This window comes from Artemia sp. Qi Xiang Cuo, chromosome 7, assembly GCF_049724085.1.
Source record: "Artemia sp. Qi Xiang Cuo chromosome 7, ASM4972408v1, whole genome shotgun sequence".
Lineage (NCBI taxonomy): Eukaryota > Metazoa > Arthropoda > Branchiopoda > Anostraca > Artemiidae > Artemia > Artemia sp. Qi Xiang Cuo.
In genome coordinates, this window is record NC_142800.1 from 57,839,935 (window position 1) to 57,864,588 (window position 24,654).

Consider the following 24,654-nt stretch of genomic DNA (forward strand, 5'->3'; position numbering starts at 1 on the left):
CCAGATAAATACATAATAGTGGTTAGTGCTATGTACGAGAATAATAGTGCTGCAGTTAAGATAGGAAATGAGGTTAGCAGCCAATTTCGTATTAAATCAGGAGTTAAGCAGGGTTGTGTTCTATCCCCCTTTATATGGATCATTTTGATGGACTCTGTCTTACGGAGCGAAGGAGAGGCAATGGGAGAACACAGAACCATAATGGGGAGGAAAAAGTTTCCTGGACCTTGATTATTCTGATGATTTAAGCATACTAGATGAAAGTGTGAGCAGAATGAATGAACTTTTAGAGGTTTTGTGAGTTCAGGGTGCTAGAATAGGTTTGAAAATTAATGTTAATAAGACTAAGTCGCTAAGGCTAGGGATAAGTGAAAATGAAAAGTTGACGTTGGGTAACGAAAAGATTGATCAGGTGAGCAGCTTCACTTACCTTGGTAGTACTATTAGTGAAGAGGGTGGGAGCAGTGAAGATGTTGAAAGCAGAATAACCAAGGCTCAGGGTGTTTATTACAGTTGAAAAAAAATCTGGAAGAATAGGAAGGTAAGTCTGCAACCCAAGTTTAGAATATTGGAAGCTACAGTGATGACAGTGGTCAAATATGGTTCTGAAGCACTGGTGCTCTTAAAAGTGGATGAAGCTTTGCTAGATGTTTTCCACAGAAATTTCCTACGGATTGTTCTGGGTACCCGACTGACTGACCGTATTTCAAACAGCAGGAGTACATATAGTGCAGTTCAATCCCACGTTCTTAGACTATAATGAGAGAAAGGTAGAGATGGCTTGGGCACTTTCTGCGGATAAAAGATGACAGATTGCCAAAGATTGTCCTTTTTGGCCAACTGTCTAGGGCTAAATGAAAAGCAGGTCGTCCACGATGGGGGTGGGAAGCTGTCATAAAAAAATATTTAAGAGAAATGGGAACTTCCTGGGAGGGTTTAAAGAGAAAGGCTTTGAATAGACTTGGATGGAGGAGGAGCGTGTGTAGCTGTGTTGACCTCAGGTGGCTTGTTGCTACGGTGAGCTGTTATTAGTAGTAGTAGTAGTAGTACTGTCAAATTTAAATTACTAGGTTGATTGTAAAGACTGACTGGGACCAGAAAAGGCCTACAGGTAGAGTTGGTTATTTTGATTCTGGGGAAAAACCTGCTTTAGTAAGAACTGGAGATACAAGTCTATGGTGACATAGGTGATGGCTGTATAGATGGAGATGGAAGTAATGGATGGGCTAGTGGTGGAGAGGGTCGTGAAATAGATCAAGGGAGACTAATGGAGACTATGCTGAATGTTCGATAGTGTTGATGCTACTATAAAATGTATCACTCTACTAATACATAATAAAATACAGGCTGCTAAAAAACGAACCATAATTAAATTGAAAAATAAAGTTGTTTAGTGTTTACGCACTAAAGTTGACATTGTTAAGAGCAAAGTGTCTACCTTCTATTATCATAACTTTTTTCCCAGCTACTTCAAATGAAAAGAGTTGTCAAAGAAATTTGGGAGGGGGCTCAACAAATTTAAAATGGAAAGTCCTAGAACCGTTTTAAAGTCCTAAGAAATTTCGGAATACTCAGAAGCCCTCCTGTGCCCATTTTTGCTTCCAAGTACCCTCATAGCTCCTCATGGCAGCGGATTTACATTTTGATACAAGTATTTTGCCTAGAATAGTCAGAAAGACTAGTAAGCATTCCTCTAGGGCTAACATTACTCACATAGCCTTAGGAATAATGGGCCGAAACTACATAGGTGACTCATTGTTAACCGATAGGTTGTAGTAACAATAAAAAAAAAAATCAGACCTTTTCTGTTGGGATTGAACAATGATGCGGAAACCTAGCAACGAACAAAAATTGTGCATTCGTTGGTTATGCAACTAACATCTATAAACCTTACCTTAGATCCTCCTGCGCCACCAGGGGTGCCTGGGGCATCAGTGAATGTTCACCAATCGGGTCTGAGATGAGCCTCTGCGTAGACATCTTCCCAATCTGGTTGGAGAGAGGCATTCAGGCGGCATAGGTCACTGTTGTAGGTTCGCCTCAATCTGTTCTAAGGTCTTCCTCGCTTCTGGCTTCCAACTGGCTGCCACTCAAGTGTAGACTTCGGGATTCGATGGATTTCCATTCTTAAAACATGTCCAAGATACCTCCATCTACGGTATCTGATGGTGTCAGTTATTACTGGTTGACTGGTGATTCTCCGAATGGTATCGTTTGAGACCCTTTCCGACCAATGTATATTCAGAATCCTCCGGAGGCAAATGTTCTCAAAAGCAAGAATTTTCTTCTCTTGTTGAATGTTTAAGTGCCAAGTCTCAGCAAGATGCAGGAGGACTGGTAAAACGTTACTATTGAGTAAGCGCAGCTTCAGGCGATTTGAATAATTCTTGAATTTCCAAATTCTTTTCAGTCGATTGAAGGCTGCGTTAGCATGACCTACTCCAGTTATGACTTCTTTTGTGGTAGATCCAGTGTTCTCTATGATGCTGTCCAAATACTTAAACTCGAAAACTTGTTCAATTTCCTCACCAGTTCAATTAACATCTATAAAACAATCACAAATAAACCAGCTCATAAAATTTCCCCATGTTTGTACAAAATAATAAAAAGACGAAAACAATATATATTTTTTGTATAGTAGAAAAAGACCGCTTTAGTATGTCTTTTATGGTGGCCGGCGTTTAATCCCCCCTCCCGAAAAATACCCCCCGGATAATATCCCTCCCCCGTGGAAAATAAGGCTTTCTGAATTTGAGAATTTTATTTGAGTTTTATTTCCACAGGGGGAAGGAATTTTGGTACTTGTGTATTATGCGCCACTCACTCAAGTTTACGCTGTGTAAAATTCGAGAACACACCGGTTTTTTCGTAAGTGTCTTCGTTACTTTAGAAAATATATTTGGACTATAGATTTGCACACAAGGGGGGGGGGGTAAACTAAAGCGGGTCTGCATGAAAAATGAGTTTTGTACAATTATTCTGTATATTAGATAGATAGATAGATAAGTGTATTTCAAAGCCAAATATATGGCCATGAACACAGTAAAATAACATTAATGAAAGGCAAAAATAACGTACACTTTGATGAGCGATCATCATAGAACACTTAAATGAAACACTACATTTACCTAATAATAGTACTTAGTACTTGGAAAAACGGTCATTAAAAAACACTTAACACTTGGAAAAAAATACTTAAATAAAACCTTACATTTACTTTATACTGGGATTTTTTTTTTTTTTTTTTTTTTTTTTTTTTTTTTTTTTTTTTTTTAGTTAGTTACCACAATTTCCAGATACCTCGCTATTCTTCTGTAATTTTGTAGTAGCCATATACCTAGAAAGAATTGTTTTCTGACTTCAAACCACTGTATAAGATAATATAACTGTATGATATAACTGTATTATTAATATACTGGGTTTCAAACTGTCCAAATATCTTACCCCCCCCCCCGCGTTTGTGCAAATATATAGTCCAAATTATATATTTCCCATATATTCTGTCACTTGTCTTTGTTTTGTCTCGCGCTAAGCTGAAAAAAATAATGAAGAAACCGTTTTGCTCTCGAGTTTTACGCAGCGTAAACTCGAGTGAATAGCGCATGTATTTTCCGAAGGGGGGGAGGGTAATTTTCCGGGGGGTAAACGCCAAGAACCATCTTTTTGTAGCAGAAGAATATATTGTAAGTATCACATAATGCCTTTATGTAATTTGAAGTTGCTTAATTTGGTGTGTGTTGCAGGTTATTATGTTGTAAATTGTGATTTGTAGTCATTTCAGTAGTATATGTGTCTGAGAAGTGCAAAAATCAGAGACTAATCTTACAAGATCCCATTACAGCTTGAAAATCTCAGTATTGTAGGCAGAAATAATGGGATTTCTGTATCTTATATTATGGTTTACTAATTACTGAATTTGAATAATACCAAATTGCGTTTCTAGAGATGAAATTTGACTTTACTAGCTATTGATAATGCGACTGGTGAAAAAATGAGTATAATACAAATAATTATGTAATTTATGGGTTGCCTTAATTACTTTTCAACTGCAATTTCTTCTGGTTTTTGTTTGAAGTTATAAGAAAATGTAAATTGTATATTAGAAATTATTTATATCATGGCTGATGAAAAATTATCTGTAGTTTTAAAAATTTGTCTTTTATTTTCCGAATGCGTCTCTAAAGGACTTTTTGTTTCCAAAATAACGTACTGTTATTTCGTGTTGGTTTTGTGTTTTCAGTAAAGCGTAAATTTTTCAATATTCTACAAATATAGGAAAATATCTTTGGGTTGTTTATTTGAGATAGTTTATAAATATATTTAGCATTTGCTACAAAGCAGCAAATTTTGTTCGTTTTAATAAGTTCGCTCTTTGCTTTGCTCAGGAATATTTGCCATTTTTTTAATCATAATTTCTAGTTTTTTAATATAAAAACAAACGTGATAAAATATCTTTGTAAAGATGATGATACATACAAGGCCACATCATTTTTTGTTTAAACAGGGCACTGAGTAATGAGTTTACATTATTCTACCCCTGTGAAACTTCCCCACAAAATATATGCAGCTTTGTCATATAGATAAGAATCCCGAGAAATTATGTTGTCACTGTTAATTTTGAAAAGGCACAGTGGAAAAATTCAATTGTTTGTATGATGTCGGCTGCATTCACTTTTTTTTTTAAGGTTTAGTCACTTCGTGTAGGGCCTTGCAGAAACACTGCAAGAAAAAGAAAGCTTTTGACCCCGCAAGTACTTTGCTTGTCCCTCACCTAGCAACGGTCTATCGTAGAAACTTGCTTCTGTTTGTTAAAGTATAAACAGAAACAAGGCAAAAAACTTTCATGAATTATATCAAATATCAAATCTCAAACCTCTGGAAGTTTAAACGAGCCGATATTAACACAAATAGGAATAGGCTTACTGCCTCCTATAAGCCCAAACGTCTTAAGGGTTATTTGAATTTCGTTGATTAATTCATAGTCATATATGTCCGTCCTAAGTTCTGCTTAAAAAAAAAAATAATCTGTTATTTATATATTTTAATATTGCTGCTTACTTTTCTTTAAATTTTTTTTTTTTATAATGCATTTTTCAAAAACTAATTTCGATTAAAAGCTATTTATAAATGGGTTTTAACCCTACCGTTTAGGTGTATAATGAAAGAAAGGTCAGGATGTTTATGTCGAGTGTGGCGGATAGCGGAGGATGGGTTGCCAAAAAAGACAACCTTTCTTGCCATATGTTAGGAGTTTTGAAATAATCTTTCGCAACTTTGAACCTAAGGATTGCGAAATAGACGCGATGATTTAAAGACCCGTATAGTTAATATTAGAACCTTCATTGTCAGTCTACAATCCGTCGTAGGAAAAAAGGGAATCCGGTTCGTACGATACTTTGAAAATTTGGGAATGTACTTCTAATAAATCTGTTATTTAACCACCAGTGTGATGAATATGCTATTTAACAATTATTTTGTAACGATGCATGTAGTCGGATTATATCTTTACTTACCTGGTAGTGGTAGCGTATACCAAAGATATTTGTTTGTAGGTTCGGATTCCGAAATACAAAACCTACCTAACGGAAAGCTAATTGATGCACATGGAAGGTATGAAATAATAGCAAACACGTTATAATTTTCAGCCTCGGACAGAATTCATACCAATTCCAGAAATCAAAAACATTTAAAAAAAATTTCAGTATTTGTTGTTGCCAATATTTGCTATCTGTTGTTAATTTTTGGTTAGTAGCACACCCTTACACACCACGCTTTTGGCGAGCCACTAACAGATTTTGTTTGTGATTTTGAAAAAAAATGTCAATACTAGAATAGCTAAACTTTTGTTTGCTCAAACCCAAAACTTGTGCAGTTTTAAGCGATCAGCATATTTTCTCAGCTTTAACTTAACTAAGGATATAGCCTTATTAATTTTCAAGCTAATACTGAAACTTGGCCTAAGAACCAATTTTCATTTGTAAGTCCACCTAAAATACTGTTCGGTACAACTTGAAAGTAAACCTCTTCGGATGGCACGGTTCATAATACGATAAGAATTTTTGTTATATTTGCTCTATCTTTTTAACAAGCAAAATTTGGATTCTTTACCAAACAACCAAGACATGTTACATTGCAAATTTTGATATCGATAAGGTATTTTTATAACCCTTGAAAATTTTTTGGTAGTCCCTGACCCAAATTTCGTAGCAGAGCAATAAATTTGCTCCGAAGATCAAATATTTCCTTATGAGCGTTATCAACGGCATGATAATTGATACACATCTGCCAAAAAGAACAAATAGACATCCGTATCAGGAGAGCACGTGTGAAAGAGTGATGTCATTTATTGCTCAGCAAGACTTAAAATGGAAAACATCTCAAGCTGTTTTTTTTTTTTTGTTACAAAAAATATTCACGTGCGGTGCCACTAAGAACTTGGCATCTGATATGCCCCCTGTCAACTATGTGCCTATGTTTTCTCCCTAGATTTGTGTCCGTTGAACTTTCTTTTATAAGAATGAACAGGTGGGTCTTCAGTAAAACCTTTCCCAGGAGACTATTCCATTGGAAGTGCAATGTCTTACAAAGCTGTTATTCCTTCTTCGAGTACTCAGTTTGATATTTCTCCTTTTGTATGAAATCTAATCTTACCATATTTCTGTGCGTTTGCCATATTGTTGTCCCAAAAGGTGGTACAAATTGAGATATAGGCTACTTGATGAAAACATCTTTTCACCCCAAGAATCTCTTAGTAAGAGGTTGTAAAGTTGTCCGATTGGTGATAACACTAACTCTAGAAACCTTTCTTTGGATCTTCTGGAGTGGTTCCAGTGGGGTTTAGGAACCCCTGCAAAAAGTGAACATCTATATTTGGCGGGATAATGAAGAAACTCAATCGAGATGTGCGCCCAAAAAAAGTTTTGACCCGGTACATTTCAAATGAGTGGACCGCATCTGATTAACTCAATGAATTTTTTTGAAAATATCGTTTCAATGCATGAAATTTGTATGTGCTGTATATGTTTTCTGAGACATCAAAGCAGATTGTCTTTTGGATCATCTTATATAAAGCCCATGTCCCCAGTAAAACTTAGGGAATCGTAAGGATTATGTCAGACAGGTATTAATGACTTCAGAATGAATAAGATATTGCTTGAAAGTTGTGGTAGATTTAAATTTTTCATGTAATAAGGAGAAAAAGAACATACTGAATATATTTTGTTTTTATACGGGTCCTAATGACACTATGGAAATTGGGGGGGGGGGTCAAATGCCCAATCCTTATTTGTGGTGCTTAATGTTTGTTTAAATTTAAGTTCATCCTTCAATTTCTATTAATTAATTAAAAAAACTTTTTCCACAAAATAAGTTTTTCAAAGAAAAGTAAAGAACTATTGCACAAAAAATGAGCAAAAATAAAATCAAATAATATACCACGCGTGAAACTACCACAAATCAGCATCGATAAATAAAAGAAAACCAAAACGAACAGAAATTAAATTAAATAACCGACTTAAACTCAAAACGAGCAGAAATTAACATAAGTTGGATTCAAAACCCCTATGCCTTCCAAAGGCCAGAACATAATTTGCACTTTACTGAAAAAAAGTATAAATGTTTTTACTTTTAAAACTTTAATAAGTCAAATAATATTAACATTTTGATTACTAAATATCATTATATATATATTAAACTGACAATGCACATTCATATGTATTTTTTTAAGTAAAGTGCAAATTATGTTCTGGCCTTGGGAAGGCATAGAGGTTTTGAGCCCAACTTATGTTTATTTCAGCTCGTTGTGAGTTTGACTCGGTTATTTAATGTAATTTCTGTTCGTTTCGGGTTTCATTTATTTATCGAATGAGCCCTTTTTGAGTTTCTACGACAACGTTTTCTAAAAATACCTTATATTCCCCCAGGGCATAAAGTACAACCCTTACCCCAAGGGCTGTTATGGTGATTGTCATCCTCTAAGACCTAAATTCCAGAACTTTCAAATACGTTAAATAAAATGGATATCTCAAAATTTTGATTGAATGTGTTTGGGGAAATGGCGGGCGTGAGAGGGGGGTTAGTCGCTCTCTAATCATTTTCAACTATTAAAAAAGGCACTAACCCTTTCAATTTCCAATCAAATGAGCCCTTTTGAGGTTTCTACGACAGCGCTTTCAATAAAAACCTTATATGCACCCAGGGCATAACTTACAACCCTTGCCCTGGGGGGAGGGGTGGGGTTGTCATCCTGACAGACCGAATTTCCAGAACTTTCTACTACGTTGAACAAAATGGCTATCGGAAAATATTGATTAAATGTGTTTGGGGGGTTGGTGGGTGTGAGAGGGGGGTTAGTTACCCTCCAATCGCTTTCGACTATTAAAAAAGGCACTATCTCTCTCAATTTCCAATTGAATGAGCCCCTTTTGAAGTTTTTACGACAACTATATCTATAAAAACCTTATATACCCCCAGGGCATAACTTACAACCTTTGCCCTGGGGGCTCTGGGAAGTTTCTCATCCTTAAATACATAATTTCCAGAACTTTCAACTACGTTAAACAAAATGGCTATCTATAAACTTTGATTGAATGTTCTTGGGGAAATGGCGGGCATGAGAGGGAGGTTAATTACTCTCCACTCACTTTCGACTATTAAAAAGGGCAATTTCAATTTCGAATCAAATGAGCCCTTTTTGAAATTTCTACAACAACTTTCTGCATAAACCTTATATACCCCCAGGGCAAAACTTACAGCCCTTGAGGGAGGCTCTGAGGGAGTTATCATCCTAAATGACCTAATTTCCAGAACTTTCAACTACGTTGAACAAAATGGATATCTCAAAATTTTGATTAGATCTGTTTGGAAAAATGGTGGGCGTCAGAGGGGGGTTAGTTGCCCTTCAATCACTTTCGACTATAAAAAGGGCACTAGCCCTTTCAATTTACAATTGAATGAGCTCTTTTTGAAGTTTTACAACATCCCTTTCTATAAGAACCATATATGTCCCCAGGGCATAACATACAACCCTTGCCCTTAGGGCTGTTGGGGGGGGGGATGGGTTGTCATCCTTAAAGACCTAATTTCCAAACTTTTCAACTACGTTGATTAAAATGGCTATCTAAAAATTTTGATTGGATGTGTTTGGGGAAAAGGTGGGCGTGAGAGGGGGGTTTGTTGCCCTCAAATCACTTTCGACTATTAAAAAGGGTACTAGCCCTTTGAGTTTCCAATCGAATGAGCCCTTTTTCAAGTTTTTACGACAAAGATTTAAATAAAAACCTTATATGTCCCCAGGGTATAACTTATAACCCTTGTCCTGAAGACTGTTGGGGGATTGTCCTGCTCAACGGTATAATTTCCTGAACTTTAAACTGCTTGGAACAAAATGGCTATCTCGAAACTTTGATTGGATGTGTTTGGGGAAATGGTGCACGTGGAAGGGGTGTTAGTTGCGTTCCAATCACTTTCGACTATTAAAAAGGGCACTAGCCATTCCAATTTCCAATCGAATGAGCCCCTTTTGAAGTTTCTACGACAACGCGTTCTATACAAACCTTATATTCCCCCAGGGCATAACTTACAACCTTACCCTTAGGGCTGTGGAGGGGTTGTCATCCTCAAAGACCTAATTTCAAGAACTTAAAACTACTTTTAACAAAATGGCTATCTCAAAATTTTGATTGTGTGTGTTTGGGGAAATGTTGGGCGTGAGAGGGATGTTAGTTGCCCTGCAATCACTTTTAACTATTCCAAAGGGCACTAGCCATTTCAATTTCCAATTAAATGAGCTTTTTCGAAGTTTCTACGACAACATTTTCTATAAAAACCTTATATGCCCCCAGGCTATAACTTACAACCTTTGCCCTGAGCGCTGTAGGGGAGCGTCCTCCTCATAAACCTAATTTATATCTTGAAATCAACCACGCCGAACAAAATGGCTATCTCAAAATTTTGATTGGATGTGTTTCGGGAAATGGTGGGTATGGAAGGGGTGTGAGTTGCCTTCCAATCAATTTTGACTATTAAAAAGGGCACAAGCCACTCCAATTTCAAATTGAATGAGCCTTTTTGAAGTTTCTACGACATTTTCTTCAATACGAAGTGCCCTGGTCTAAAGGAAAAAAATAATAAATAATACGTTGCGCCAACGTCGTTCTTATATGTCCCTAGGACATAGCTTAAAACCCTTGCCCTGAGAGTTGTAGGGGAGTGTCCTCCTCAAAAACATTTTTGTCTGGAAATCAACTACGCTGAACAAAATGGATATCTTAGAATTTTTATTGGATGTGTTTGGGGAAATAGTGGGCGTGGAAGGAGTGTTAGATGCCTTCCAATCACTTTCGACTATCAAAAATGGCACAAGCCATTCTAATTTCCAATCGAATGAGCCCTTTCCGAAGTTTCTACGACAACTCTTTCGATACGAAGTGCCCTGTCTAAAACCAAAAAAAAAAAATAATAATAATACATTGTGCCAACATCGTTCTTTACTTAGGCAGCGCTATTGCGCTGCCTTGAAATATTAATTAATTTTTGATTTCTTAAAATTATAATAGTGAAAACATCTAAAAGAATTTTTTTTACTAAATTACAAATTATATTCTTTCATCGTGTGTATAGTACAAACGTATGTAAAGTAAAGTACAAAATTTAATCGTGTGTTGAAGGGGATGTTGAAAAAAAGGTGCTATTTGCATACTGCTACTAATGCTACTACTGCTACAACTATTGCTAAGCATAACTACTGACCTTTCAACAATGCTGAAAAAATTGATGTCTCAAAACTTTGTTTAGATATTTGTTATGGGAAATGATGGGTGGGGGTTCTCTCAAATCACTTTGACTCTTAAAAAGGACACTATAACTTCCAATTTAAAAACAAATGTCACCCATCCGAATTTAATACGACCACCCATTCCATAAAAACCTTGTATGCCCTGAGGGCATAACTTAAAGCCCTTGCCCCAGGGCTCTGGGGGGTTTTCCGACCCTGTAAGCATTGTTGTATGTTCTTTTGACTATTTCAAACAAAATTGCCATTGCACAATTTCAATCAGATGATTGAAATTGTGGATGTATGGATGAAAAAACATACAAGAAGCTATCGTATAATCCAACAGACTCTTTTACAAATAAGTTTAAGAAAGAATTGAAGTGCTTAAAGGATGAAGGAAAAATTACACCTCAACTCTATTACAAATGCCTGCCACGCAGTTCCTTGTGCCCTAAATTATATGGACTTCCCAGAATTCATAAGCCTAACCTACCATTACGACCAGTTGTGTAAAATACAAGGTCGCCAACAAGTGTTTTGAGCAAATGGTTAGTGTCAATCTGTAAACCACTTGTCTAGACAAATTTCGTATATTAAGAATTCTTCGAATTTGGTTGAAAAACTGAAAAAAGTAGAAATTTCTTCGAATTCTTTGCTTTCAAGCTTCGACATTGTATCAATGTACACAAATATTGATGTAGAAGCAGCCGAAACTCTTCTAGAAGGAAAGCTGTTCAGAAATTTGGATTTGATTAGCGGCAAAACCGATTTGGAAGTTTCTGTAATTATGTATTTAGAAAGGTTTTGCAATAAGTTCTCTTATTTTTTTTCAATTTAGAGGGGAGTATTTCGAACAAATAAATGGTTTACCTATGGAGGCCCCTTTATCCCCTTTATTAGCTAATATTTTTGTGGAGAATATTGAAACAATTGTGTTAGATTCATATTTTTTAAAACATATTTTCTGGGGCCGGTATATTGATGACATTATTTCAGTATGGGATTATGGGGAGGAGGAATTAAAGGGATTTTTGGAACATCTTAATTGTTTGGGAGGGGATTTAAAGTTTACCGTTGAATTGGAAGAGAATGGGAGACTTCCTTTCCTTGATGTTCTTCTTTTGAAAAATCAAAATAGTCTGGATTTTAAAATTTACAGAAAACCGACAAATAACAATAGATTTTTGTCTTATAGTTCCGGTCACGCTTGCCAAGTAAAAATCGGCTCGATCATTTCTTTAACTGATCGGATCTTTAGTATTTGCTCGCCAAAATTTGTTGAGGAGGAGTTGTCTTTTCTAAGGAAAATATTAATAAGTAACATGTATCCAGAATGGTTAATTAACCAGACTTTTTCAAAAAGAAGAAAAAAGTTTCTGGAGATTTCTAAGGAAGTCTTTGAGACAACTTAGGAGAAGGAGATTTTTAGATCCTTACCATAGGTACCCGGGTTAAGTGAAAAACTTAAAAGAATTTTACAAAGCAATGGTCTAAGGGTAGCTTTAAAGAGTAATAATACTTTGGGTAGTTTTCTAAATTCTGGGAAGGATCTACCTTCATTGGGGCAACAAAGTGGGGTTTATCAGATCCCATGTACTTGTGGAAGCTCATATGTGGGACGTACGAACCAGAGTTTGGAAATGAGATTATTCCAACACAAAGATTCTATTTCTTCGGCTTTAAAGCAAGATTCTAAGTCTGAAGATTTCACTTCAGCCCTTTCAGAGCACATTTTTAATTTTCCAGACCATTTTATTTTGTTCGAGAATGTCTCTTTGATTTCTAGGGATCGGGGTTTAAAGCAAATTTTTCGTGAAATTCTTAAAATAAAGAAAATTTTATTCAAGAATATTGATTTGAATCGGGATACAGGTGAATATGGGCTGAACTCTATGATAATTTATTAATATCTGACAGAGTAAAGTTCAATTCACCCAATGTAGTTGACCTTTGTCCAAATGTTATATCATTGAACGCTAATGAACCGAATCCAAGAAGGTCAAAGAGAATAGCTACCGCCTTTGCTTTGAAAAGAATTAGAGATTCAAACAATATGTAGTGTTATTTGATTTAGTATATAAACTTTTGTTTTAAATTGTTTTATTTTAGTTTTACCACTGATGACGGTCACTGTATATGTGACCGAAATATCTGGTATTTTTGTGAATTTCTATCACTGTTATAAAAAACACTGTCTATTAAAAGGATTTTATCCCTATTTGAACTTTTATTTATAATCAGATGCATTTTGTCAAAAGAGGAATAGTTGGGTTGGGGGGGGGATGCTAATGGACCTCCATCACTATTGACTCTTAAAAGGGAAATACAACTTTGCCCCGCCCCCTAAAAAAAATCCTGGATCCGCCCCTGGCCATCCCTTCAATAAAAGCCTTAAATACCCCCTGGGCATGATTTAAAGCCCCTGTCCCCTAATCTTTGGGGCCTGTTTCAACCCCCAAAGCCTTGTAATGTGATATTTAGACTATTTTGAATTGAATGGCTATGTGAAAATTTCAATTAGATTCATTCCGGGACAATACGACATATGTTAATTTCCAGACCTTTCAAATACGTTGAACAAAATGGTTATCTCAAAATTTTGATTGGAAGTGATTGGGGAAAAATTGGGCGTGAGGGGGAAGCATTTACCCTCTCATCACTTCCAACTAATAAAAAAGGCACAAATCCTCTCAATTTCCAATCTAATGAGTCCTTTTTGGAGCTTCTACGACAAAACTGTCTATAAAAACCTTATATGCCCCAAGGGCATAACTTAAGACCCTTGTCCTGAGGGCTATGGGGGGGGAGGGAAGTGTCATACTCAACGATATAATTTCCAAACCTTTCAGCTATGTTGAATAAAATGGCAATATCAAAGTGTTGATAGGAAATGTTCGGGGAAATGATGGGCGTGGGGGGGGGGGATTCGTCCTCCGATCACTTTTGATTATTAAAAAAGGCAATAGGCCTCTCAACTCCCAATCGAATAAGTCCTTTTTGAAGTTTTTACGACAACGCTTTCGAAAAAAACCTTATATGCCCCCAGGGCATAATTTACAACCTTAGCACTGAGGGCTGTGGGGGGGGGGTCATACTCATTGTCTAAATTTCTGGATCCTTCAACTACGTTCAACAAAATAGCTATATCAAAATGTGGATCGGAAGTATTTGGGGAAATGATGGGCAGGGGGGGGGCATTCGCCCTCCAATCGCTTTTGACTATTAAAAAGGGCACTAGCCCTATCAATTCACGATCGAATGACCCCTTTTTGAAGTTTCTATACAATACTTTATATAAAAACCTTATATGCTCCCAGGGCATAACCAGGCCATTGCCCTGGCGGTGTGGATGGTTTGTCATCCCCAAAGACATAATTTCCTGACCTTTCAATTACTTTGAACAAAATTGCTATGTCAAAAATTTGATCGGATGTTTTCGGAGAAACGGTGGGCGTGAGAAGGGAGTTAGTTGCCCTCCAATCACTTTCGACTCTTAAAAAGGGCACTAGCCCTTTCAATTTCCAATCGAATGAGCCGTTTTTGAAATTTCTATGACAACACCCTAGGGCATACATTATAACCCTTGCCCTGAGGGCAGTGGGGGGGCCTAATTTCCAGAACTTTCAACTACGTTGAACAAAACGACTATCTCAAAATTTTGATTGGATATGTTTGGGGAAATGGTGAGCGCGAGGGGGGGGGGGGGGTAGGTGCCCTTCAATCACTTTTGACTATTAAAAAAGGCACTAGCTCTTTCAATTTCCAATCGAATGAGCCCTTTTTGAAGTTTTTTACGACAACACTTTCTATAATAACTTTATATTCCCCCAGGGTATAACTTACAACCCTTGCCCTGAGAGCTATGAGGGGGTTGTCATCCTCAAAGACCTAAGTTCGAGAACTCTCAACTACGTTGAACAAAATGGCTATCTCAAAATTTTTATTGGATGTGTTTGGGGAAATCGTGGGCGTGAGAGGGGGGATAGTTGGCCTCCAATCACTTTCGACTATTTAAAAGGGAACTAGGCCTTTCAATTTCAAATCGAATGAGCCCTTTCTGAAGTTCCTACGACAGTGCTTTCTATAAAAACCTTAAATGCCCTCAGGGCAAAGCTTACAACCATTGCCCTGAGGGCTGTGGGGGGTTGTCATCCTCAAAGACATAATTTCGGGATCTTTCAGCTATGTTGAACAAAATTTCAACGTAGCTGAAATATATCAACATAAATTTCGATATATCAAGATTTTGATTGGATGTGTTTGGGGAAATGGTGGGTTTGAAAGGGGTGTTAGTTGCCTTCCAACCACTTTCAGCTACTAAAAAGCGCAAAAGTCCTTCTAATTTCCAGTCAAATGAGCCCTTTGCGAAGTTTCTACGGCAACTCCTTCGATGCGAAGTGCCCTAGTCTAAAAGAAAAAAAAAACAATGCATTGTGCCAAGATCGTCCTTTACTTAGGCAGCGCTATTGCGCTGACTATGAAAGGGCTTTGGATTCTGTTGACCGAGATATTTCCCGGAACATTCTAAATTATTTTGGAGTAGCTAACAAACTCGTCAAAATGATGAACGCACTCAATAAAGAAAGTAAATGCTGCATGCAGAGAGAAAATGGAGAAACGTGTTTCATCAAGATAATGTCCGATGTCAAACAGATATGTGTCTGATCCTTGTTCCTGTTTATCATTGGGTATTTGAGTACTATACGGCAAACGCTCAAGTGCTTCATTTATTTAGAACATATTTCCTTGACGCTCAATCCTAATGAAATATCACAAAATATGATGAAAATATAATACTTTAGAAACAAATTTGGGCTATATATTTGCACATTAGGGGGGTGCGGTAGGGGTAAAGTATAGCGGGTCTGCATGCAAAATGTGTTAGGTACAATTGATCTGCTTAATATGAAGTAAGAATTGTTTTCTAATTTCAAACAGGTCCAGATACATTACCACCACCACCTCCCCTCTAATGTGCAAGTACATGGCCCAAACTATATATTTCCCATCTATTCTGTCACTTGTTTTTGTCTTGTATCACGCTACGCTGAAAGAAACTAGCGAAGAAACCGGTTTGTTCTCGAGTTTTACACAGCGTAAACTTGAACGTTTGCCGTATAATACATAAGTATCTATTATTGTGTTGGGTTATGTTTCTTCAAACTTTCGATTGAAGATTAGCAGCTGATCTGATCTTGATCTTGATCTGATCTTAGTGGTGAGTTTTATCTTCTCGAAAATATGAAATACCGACTACAGCTGTTATTCGACACCATAGACAAAAAGGCCGAGAAAGTAGGATTTTTATTGACTCTTAGTAAGACAAAGGGCATGACCACATCTGAATCTCTGCTGATACTAAATTGCAAAGGTAAAACAGTGACGCAGGTCAAGGAATTTGAGTATCTTGGGAATTGGATCGAATATAGTGGTGAAATAGCCAACAAAATTAAGAGGAGGATTAGACAAATGACATCAGATTTTTTAAAGTTGAAACCAGACTGGTGCAGTAGCTATGCCATTGAAGCTTCATCTCTTGAATTCCAACGTGAAGTCCACCATTCTCTGTGCAAGCAAATGCTGAAAGCAAGATATCTAACTGAAGAAACATGTCCTAGCCTTTGAAAGCATATGCCTTAAAAGGGTCCTGAATGTACCGTCGCAGGATAATGTCATCAGCATAGAGGCTCGCCGGCGAAACGGTCAGCCATAAGCTACTGACATTCCAAGATCCGGTGAATGGACGTAATTTGACCACGTCCTTCGTATGCCAAAGGATTGACTCCCAAAAACAGAGTATATTTTGCACCCACGGGGAGGTACAAAAGAGGAAGACAAAGAAACACTTTAAGTCGACAGTATGACTGAATCTGAGAAATGCAGAGCTATGTTTAGTCACAGTGATACGACGTCATGACTGCAGCTCCAATCTGAGATGTCTGTTGAGGTTTCGTACACGTCCAATGCCCGATTCCTGGCTCTGGAGCATCTTAGGTCTAAGGTTGGCTTATTTAGTAACCTTTAAAAATTGCCAAAATGTCTATAGTAATTGAATATATTTCTTAAAATAGGGAATTTAACAATACTCTCATCATTTACTTTGTAAATACGATACTTGCAGCCTTTATGTTAAATTTCTTTAATAAAGGTTTTAGACATAGAATTGTTTCGTATATTTCTGTTGCACCATGTCAGTTTTGATCAGTAGTGTAAATTCACGAAAATTATGGGGGTGGCAAAAACTTACTCTCCAGAATCTAGGGGAGGGCTAGTTTTCTTTTTTTAGTTGTCTTCAGTGAAAATCAGTCAATGCTAGTTCCGACTACAGTCAGTTAAAGTTCCAAGATGATATACCTCTGATTTAAGGCCTATCTTTTCTGAGTTTGTTTTTTTGGCTTCTCTGATTTTGGTTTCTCTGCTTTAATCACTGAACTGGACTGTAACATATAAGAATTCTATTTTTTAAAATGACAATTTTGTCCAAATCTTGATAGGAAAATTTTTTTACCATAAAAGTTTTAAAATGAATTATGAGATCGTGGAAAATGTTTATGCTGTTAGAAAAATCGTAAGGCAAACTGATAGTTGATTGAACATTATTTGATGACTGCAACCGAAACTAAAGTTACGACAAACATTGTTTCTCGTATTCTTTTACAGTCCTATCCCTATATGTATGTTTGTGTTACTCCTATCCCTACGCAATGATCGCTTCTCAGCCTTATGGCTAGAGCAAAGTGTAATATCAGGTCTTATCAGTATAATATCTGAGATCTGGTCCCTACATGGGGACCAAAATATTAAAATGAATTTTAGAAACACTAGGGACGTTGGGGCTTGCTCAGCCCCCCCACACGTGCTGGCCCGGTATTGCAGTATCTTCAGGATCGATGCATTCTGCCCGAGGGAAACCTAAGCCCATGACCGCTATAGCAATTTTCAGAATCAGGTATTTCAACTCTGTTACACAAAAAAATTGTAAATTCTTAATTGAGAAATCTTAAAATCGTTAAATTAGTTAAGACAGTTATAAATGATTTTGAAAAAAACAACAAAATTTTGAATTAAAAGCATGGCTTTCGTGATGAGAGACCAGAATTTCAATACCTTCTGAAATAACATGCACTCACAAATGGGTGACTGACCTCTCAGCCCAGAATAATTCTGTGAGCTTCAAAACTTCTTTGTTGTCCTAAATGAATGTAATAGCGTATGCTCAGAAAGTTCAAGGGATAGAATTTTTCATGCTAAGTTAATCGCTTTTTGTTAAACATTTCATGGTAACTAACTGCAATTAAGGAGCAACTCGGCCCAACCCCACTTGAAACTCTCAAAGACGGAATTTTGATACCAATATGGGATTAATAGGATTCATCTTAAATCTATGGAGGAAGGGTTGCGAGTCTCACTCAAGTTTTTTTTTATATTGCGAAATCGCACCATCACATTCAGCATATCAGAGAACCCTATTGTAGAGGTTTCAACCACCCATCTCCAAAAATGTGGAATTTTGTGGATTTTTTTGGCAGAACAAAGATAACAGATGCATGTTTATTTGTTAGTTTTTTTTTCTGTATGGAACTAATTATTCTAGAAGATCGGAAGAAAGTTCATTCGACGAAAATCAAAAGTTTTAGTGCCCTTTCCCCCCTCTCACGTCCATTTTCCCTCAATGACATCCAATCTAAATTTTATGATGACCATTTAATTCAGCATAGTTTAAAGGTCTAATAACTATGCTACAATTAACTAACTCGAAGAAACTATTTCGCTTGCCATGATCTCACTCTCTGTATAAATGTATATGATTAACACAAATATTGCCCCACGCTCCTGTTCAGTTGAATGTGTTTCATATATTACGGGATGGTTCTAAGTAGCGTCGTTTCTAAGTTTTACCTAGGATATTTTTATTATAATTAGTTGAATATACTTGTATCATCGCATCATATTCTGCGATATTTGAACTAGAGAGTGAATGATTTAGAAAGCAAAGCTAAGAAAAATCTAAAAAAACACTAGCACAAGTCAATGAAAACTGTTAGTCTATAAGGGATTGATCTTCTTCACATCAAAAAAATGAAAAGAAATTACCGTCTTGGAATAAAACTTCCCTCGTACTACCTTATTTCAACTAACTCTTTCTAGCTCGAGTCCGTCCTTAAGGTCTTTGGTGTCATATTCTATTGCTTTACTAGGGTTCAAAGCTTAGGGTGCTTTCATAAGTTTATGATCAAACTCTACTAAAACCACTACAATTATACTTGAAGGCCATCTATTCTTTGACACAGTCTTCTGCCTAAACTGTTGGTAACAAGGTGAAAATATAGAATAATTCAAGTAAATGAAGAATAAAAAGCATATATACTGATAAAATTAAAGTAAGAAATCATTTACCCACCAAAGTCTTGTTGTTTCGCTACTGTATATTTTTTTGGGGTGATTGGGAATCCAGCTTTTGTGTCCATATTTGAAACAAATTTAATAATGTCACAAAATAAATTGCATTGTTACCAAGTAGCATATATCATTGCCAGTGGATCCAATTGGGGGGGGGGGTATTCTTCCTACAAGACTTTTTCCCTGCTAACCTCTTGATTAAAAGAAATAAAAAGTCTTTTTGTTGTATTTTTATTGAAAAAGAAGCTTATTTGTTTCAATTTACGTTAAAGAAATAGAAAATACAACAAAATTGAAAACACAAGAAATGAAAAACAGCAAAATTACACTCGAATTTGAAGTTATCATGTATTTTAAAGTAGGTTGCATCAAGACATGGCTTATTGTAGAAAGACAATAACCAAGACAGATAGTCCAAGTAATTGTGGAGGAGAATGTTTAAATGGCTGCGGCACGGGTAAATGGCGGGAGTAATGACTGTCCTATTGGACAAATACTTGTTTGTTAGTTTTTGGAAAGGCACGCCTGCCAATAGTCTCAGGAATGTCGACCAAGAATTTAAAATTGACATAAGACAGTTAGATTGCCTGGAATGAGAGGCAAACAAGGCACGCCCGCCTATGGTCTTAAGAAGGTTGACCAGGAATTTAGAATTGACATAAGACCATTAATTTGCTTGAAATAACAGGCGAACAAACAATCGTTTAAAGCTATCTTTATCTTCCAATTAGTACATATTCGTTGCTTAAGCTCAGCCCCACCTTCTGAGAAAATTTCAATTTTTCACAAATTTTTCAAACTTTTGGGTCACTTGCCCGAGACTCTCGGTGGGTGGGCACCCCCAAATATTACCCCAAATTCGTCTCTCAATTTAGCACTTGTTCATGGATGCCCACCGTCTCCAATCACTTTCCCAATAGTATCTAGTCATTGTCTCAGCCCAGTACATCACTCTGAGCAAATTTCCTTATTTTTTTTCAAGTTTTCGGTCACTTGGATGTGACTCTGGGCCGGTGTGAGCCTCCAAAAATTGTCCTAAATTCCTCTCTTGCCTTAGAACTAACTCACGGATGCCTAAAGCCGTGAACGGTTAGACTGTTTCCCTAGCGGTAACCATGCGATACACACATACCAACAATTTTTTTTCTTTCCTTTTCACATGGGGTCCCAATCTAGCCTATGTTCATCGCTTAGCATGTCCATCTGAAGGATTATCACACTTTCTCCAAGGTCATATTTAGGATTTTTCTTTGGGGATTGGGGCACAAATAAAACTTTAAAATGCGCCAAAAATTGTTTTATATGTATTTTTTTATGTTTTTACGGGTCGGAAAATATTTCCCCTCCCTGGATTTTTGAAAAATCCTTTTTTGTGCCCCTCTCCCCACGCAACAATTTGACTGAATTGATGCTACTCGTTAATGCTAGTTCCGATTATGGTCAGTTAAAGTCCCAAAATCATATAACTCTCAATTAAGGCCTATCTTCCCTGATTTTGGTTTTTTGGCTACTCTGATTTCTTTGTTTACTTTAATATCTGAGCTGGGCTATAACTTATAGGCATTCTAGTTTTAAGGATAACAATTTTGTCAAAGTCTTGATTGGAAAATTTTAAGTTTACCATTGAAGTTTGAAAATGAATTTTGAGATTAGGGAAAATGTTTTATGCTGTTTAGAAAAATCTAGAGACAAACTGATAAGTTGATTGAATGTTATTTAGTTACTGCAATCAAAATAAAATTTACGGCAAACTTTGTTAATCCTATTCTCATACACTCGTATCCCTATATGTATGTTCATGTTTCTTGTATCCCTACGTAATTATCGCAACTCAGCCTTATGACTAAGATTCTGATACACTCGTATCCCTATATGGTTGTTTGTGTTTCTTGTATCCCTATGTAATTATCGCAACTTGGCCTTATGACTAAGATCAAAGCGTAGTATCTGTTCTTATCAGCTGATTGTCAGATATGTTCCTCACATGAGGCCCAGATATTGAGGCCCCACGCGTTGGCCTGGTATCGCAGTATCTCAACGATCGGTGCATTCTGCCCGGGAGAAACCTAAGCCCATGACCACTGTACAATTTTCAGAACCAAGTATTTCAACTGTGACACACATGACAATTCTAAATTTTTATAAGAGAAACCCTAAAATCGCTAAATTAGTTGAGTCAATTGTAATTTATTTTGAAAACCCGTCAAAATGTATGGCTAACAAATGTATGGCTAAACTCTCACCCCAGATTAGCCGTACCCACGTTTAAATTTCTTTACAGGTAGATGTTTTATTGTTACAGCTTACCTCTCAGCTAGGTCCTCAGTACGATGAAGGCTATCAAAACAATATTTTCCACGTTCGTGTCTATGGTCAGATATCAATACTAGCTTACTTTACCTTGTTTATTTTACAAGATTTGATGGTGAAAAAAGGAAGTAATCCACCTGCCCTTTAACCTTGACAGTAAACAGTGGGCAATGGAGGCATTATGATCTACCAGCTTTTTAGACGGAGCACGTTTTCAGCTATTTAGACGGAGTACATAACACTTGAAGTAGTTGTTTTTCACGTAATTTTTTTGCTTTTCATAGCTATGCCTGATTTGCATCCCAAACCCAACAACCTGTCAAAACCATCTTTCCATTTTGCAGGTACATCTATGACATTGACTACAGCCCCCTTTTGCTTGCTAACAAGGAAAAGTGTCCCATAATCAGAAAGCTAATGTTTCGACTGTTAAGTCATCTTTTTCATAGACTGAGAAACCCATATTTTTCTTTTCTCGATAAGGTAAGTGTGCTTCGAGACCGTTAGGACGTTTGCATTAGAAAATAAAACATGAATTTACTATCTCAAGAAATAATTTAGAATCTTGATTTGTTAATGTGAAAAAGTTTCGTAAGCATGCATCTGTTGACGAGTTTGAGTCTCTGATTCTTATTTCACTCAACCTAATTTATGTTAAAAGAAATTAGTAAAAGTTAGAATTTCGCAAAACATGATTACCTAGCTAAAAAGCTCCCTTGATCACGAGGGAGGTGCTTTTAGGGTGAGGACTTTACATTGCGCTTCGGATTGGCTGACCCCTGTGATCACCCTAAAAGGGGATAATTCTATACTGTGATTTTTGATAGTAGCGGACTTCGTTCGCTCAGACCCCTGCCCACATATTGGAAAATAGTTTCCTTTGGACCCTTTCATGTTTCATACATTATGTAGTTAAAACGAAAAACTATACAATTTACTGTTGTTGAGACAGTAATGCAATATTTGAAACTGACCATTGAACTCTTTTGAAAAGATTCTTATCTTGATAAATTTACATGTTTGAAATATATTGGAAGAATTGTACCTAAAATGAGAAGCACACAAGAGAATTCCGTGTATACTCTGTAGAAACAGATTCTGGAATTTCCTCCAAAAAATCTCTTAAATAAACTTTTATTGTTTTGCTTACTGTTGTATTAAAGCAAATGATGGTCAATGACCAAAGGCAATTTACTTAAATTAAATTGCCTTAGCTTATTGAATTCCTTATGCATTTTTTTTTAAGATACTCTGTATCTATTATATACTGCTTTTTAAGTTGAACTAGGATTCGAATCAAATTGCTGAAATTTTGATTAAGTCAGAGAGGCTTGTCTTAAAAAGTGAAATGCCACATTTCATTAAGTCAGTTGCGCTAGTAACAAATTAAACTAAAAATTCCTTCACTACCGTTAAACTTCTTGGAAGATTTAAATAGGAGGCCTTTTGCTACAGCAATCGATCAACCTACATTACAATTATTTTTGAGCCTTACTGAACATTTATTTTATTTTCTGCGAATGTAGTTTTAGTACTATGTAATTAAAGTTGCCTATGGATGGCTTGACATTGAGGATGTTTTCTCATCATATGATCTTTTTACCCTATTAACCTGATTGAATATTGAATTCCTTATTACTTCCAAACATTGTTAAGTACTCGAGTCAACTCTAGCAATTTTCCTAGCTCTAGCCTTTCCTCATTTCGTGCAAATCTTTCGCGTTTTGCTAAAGATTATCGTGGAGAGGGGCACATGACGAGTCTTAACAAACTTTTGAGTGCCGGAAGACAGACTTTTTGTAGTGCGTACAAGATGACTTATTTGATAAGCCCGCTTACTTATTCTTAGCGTTTCACGAGACGCAAATGGCATCAGAGGCTACTAGGTTAGTGTATTTAGTGCTTAAAAAATCGTCTTAATTGGTTATCAGAAAAGTTAAACCTGCAAGCTCTGGAAAACACACGATAATTGAAGTCTTATATAAACAAAAACTTAAATCATTTCAAAAATGAAAAAAATCGTGCAATTATAGGCAGGTAGCAAAAAATGATGTGTACACCTTCAGGAGTTTCTAAGTAAGCCATGTTTATAGTCGAGTCGACGTGATGAGTGTTGTTATTCGCCTAGTTACTTATGGCTTTTCAGTTGACAAGTTGCCGTATAAGTATTTGTTGTTATCTCTTTACGGATTACATCTGGGGAAATTTATTTTAAGTAGATGAGGTATACTCGAACGCGCTCATTGCTTGGTGCAATGACATGCCAGGTCCTAGGTGCTAATGCAAATAACACTAAGACCCTGTGATTTACCATCTTAAAGTTCTGTCTTCGTTGATACATCTGGAGAGTCTGAAGTAATGAATTTTGACAGCTTAACTGATGATTCATCTTTATTGGTTCAGATATTAGAATTGGTCCATGAAGACTGGATTTATTTAGTTGATGATTGAAGCGCATTCTTCTAAACATTAAAAGCAGATATTTTGGTGCAAGAAATGGATCTTGTCAGGCATGTCCCCTGTTTCTATAACAGGCCTTGCTGTAGTACCATCCCAAGTTTTTTTTTAAATCTACCTTTTTCAAGAGGGAAGGGGCTTCTAAAGGGGCCCAAGGGTATGTATCAGATTGTAACGATGCAATTTTTGAATTTCTGTCCAGAGAAGTCATTAGATGGTGTAAAAGTTCAATCTAAATTTAGTCCATTTTCTTATCGTCTATCGTCATTTTCTTATCGTAACTATTAAATAAAAAAAAACAAGTTTTTTTCAACTGAAAGTAAGGAGCAACATTAAAACTTAAAACGAACATAAATTATTACGTATATGAAGGGGGTTGCTTCTTCTCCTCAACACCTCATTCTTTGTGCTAAAGTTTTTTAGTACTTTTGAAAAAAAAACCTTCTTATTATTCAAATTAAACGAACATTGGGTTTCAGAAGTTGTTCTTAATGAATTGGGACAAAACTCAAACTTTAGCGTTAAGAGCGAGATGTTGAGGAGGAGGCAACCCCCTTCACATACTTAATAATTTCTGTTCGTTTTAAGTTTTAATATTGCTCCTTACTTTCAATTGGGAAAACTTGTGTTTTTATATTTATAATTTCTGATCGTTTTTTAAATAATCCTAGGAAATATGGCCCCACCTCTACAGAGAAATCCCCCCCCCCTCA

The 24,654-nt window shown here is 36.4% G+C and overlaps 3 non-coding genes and 1 pseudogene across 3 annotated transcripts; all 4 read left to right on the forward strand.

The window, feature by feature from the left end:
- The first annotated feature begins 17,481 nt into the window (after positions 1-17,481).
- LOC148950491 (U2 spliceosomal RNA) lies at positions 17,482-17,675 on the forward strand. Its single transcript, XR_016142022.1, has one exon. It is a non-coding gene; the product is annotated as a U2 spliceosomal RNA (small nuclear RNA).
- Positions 17,676-21,081: 3,406 nt separating this feature from the next.
- On the forward strand, positions 21,082-21,229 carry LOC148950492 (U2 spliceosomal RNA; annotated as a pseudogene).
- A 946-nt stretch (positions 21,230-22,175) lies between these two features.
- On the forward strand, positions 22,176-22,339 carry LOC148950493 (U1 spliceosomal RNA). The gene has a single exon (XR_016142051.1). It is a non-coding gene; the product is annotated as a U1 spliceosomal RNA (small nuclear RNA).
- Positions 22,340-23,167: 828 nt separating this feature from the next.
- On the forward strand, positions 23,168-23,280 carry LOC148950494 (U5 spliceosomal RNA). The gene has a single exon (XR_016142015.1). It is a non-coding gene; the product is annotated as a U5 spliceosomal RNA (small nuclear RNA).
- Positions 23,281-24,654: the final 1,374 nt, after the last annotated feature.